The following is a 1,829-nucleotide window of genomic DNA, read 5'->3' as shown; positions in this document are numbered from 1 at the left end:
CTCTTTACTACCGGTTCGTGCCATGAACCGGTACTAAAGGTTCGCCACGAACCGCTATTAATGAGCGCCACCCGCCTAGCCGTTAGAACCGGCACTATTGGTTATATTAGTGCCGGCTCAAATACAAACCGGGACTAATGAGCTGAACATTTGACCCTTTTTCTACTAGTGAAGTTGAAATGTCGTTATTTTCTGATTAATGTGAGATTTTCTAGTTAATATCTCTAATTCTCCTCCGTATTTTCCTTTTAGTATATAATAAAATAAAATTGAATTGATAGATAGTATGTGTTCTAGAAAAACATGATTTTGTTCTGTGTAGCTTGCATAAACTCTATTTCACAATGAAACTGTAGAGACAAGTAGTATACATCCATAGGTTCTGTACTTTTTTCAGAACTTTTCCACACATAAACATTTTGATTTTTTTTTCAAATTTAAGGCTCAATGGAGCTCAAGCTCTATTAGCAATTTCCAAATGTAGACTCGTCATTCTGAAAGTGTAATGAGTAAAAATCACAAGAGCAGGTCTGGACCAGTGCGCGAAATCTCGAGCTCTCTACCGGTGCCAAAAGTCGTTCTTGATGGAGTAGGAACAAAGCTGGGAGGGCTTATTTCCCGCCCGGACGGGCCATCACCGCCTCAGTGGTGCCGACGAGGAACCAATCCCTACCCCTAACTATGCACCGGACCAAAAAACCAGGGCTCCGCAACCCTCCGGCCGGCGAGGCATGAACGGAGGGGAAAGGAACCACCGTGCTCGCCGAGGATGGAGCAGGTTGCAAGAACGCCTCCGGACTGAAAAACAGTCAATGATGACCCATTGTTTCCACTCGTTGGGCGATACTTTCTTTCTACTGTTTCTTCTACACATAGGCATTATACACACTGTTGAAAGTTGCACATAACATCACACGTGGTGAACAACTTACAAGTTCCAGCAGGAAAGCATGCACGCTGCTGGCACAAGGATAAAAAAAATTCAAGACAGCACTGGAGTAGACGCTGGACGCCGATGTCTCTGGCTATGCACTAACGAGTCATCGGTTTGGTTAGTGCGACGGAGAATCTAAAATGCCTTGAATCTTTAACAAGGCGGCCGGCCAGTGTCGAGACATCTCAACAACATTGAATTGTGTAGTACAGTTACCTTCGAACAGATCATCATATATTGTGTCTCCAGAAGAAAAAGCAAAGTCCACTACTGGCCGTATAGATTCTCCATGAGAAATTAGACATCGGGGTTTAAAAAAAATCGAGAGATTCTGTGGCCCAGCTTGATTTCTGTGTTCTCCCTGGCTAATTTATTTTCTGTTGCATATTTATGTGAATCTTTTTTTTGTCCTATATTATTGGAACCTTAACAGCGACCGGGTGACCGACGACGAGGGCAGCGACGGCCGAAGAACGTTCAGGCCGTTCTTCGAGGCCGGGGGCGTCGCGCGGTGTTGATTGCCCTTTTCTTCTGTTTTTGTGCGGTGAGAGGTGAACGAGGACGAGAATTAGACTGTAATCAAATGATTCTTACCAGGCGTATCAGACGGCTATGGGCCGACCGGCCCAAATTTGGGCCGGCGCGCCGGCGCGGAGTAGTGCCCTTGTTATATGCTCTTTTTATTGTTTTCTCTCGTGTTAACTCGAATCAACTAATGTATAAAAATCATCCATCTCATGGCTTTTGATATCCTAGCCCACCATGGGCACATTAGTAATAAGCCCATATTAACATTCTGATATGTTGCAAAGGTTTCATGCCATACTAAGGCCATTAATTACTGTTTCTCTAACTCATACAAATTGGTTGCGTAATGCACACGGGTTAATGTTTC

The sequence above is a fragment of the Triticum dicoccoides genome, chromosome 2A, assembly GCF_002162155.2.
Source record: "Triticum dicoccoides isolate Atlit2015 ecotype Zavitan chromosome 2A, WEW_v2.0, whole genome shotgun sequence".
Classification (NCBI taxonomy): domain Eukaryota; kingdom Viridiplantae; phylum Streptophyta; class Magnoliopsida; order Poales; family Poaceae; genus Triticum; species Triticum dicoccoides.
This window is presented reverse-complemented; position numbering follows the sequence as displayed.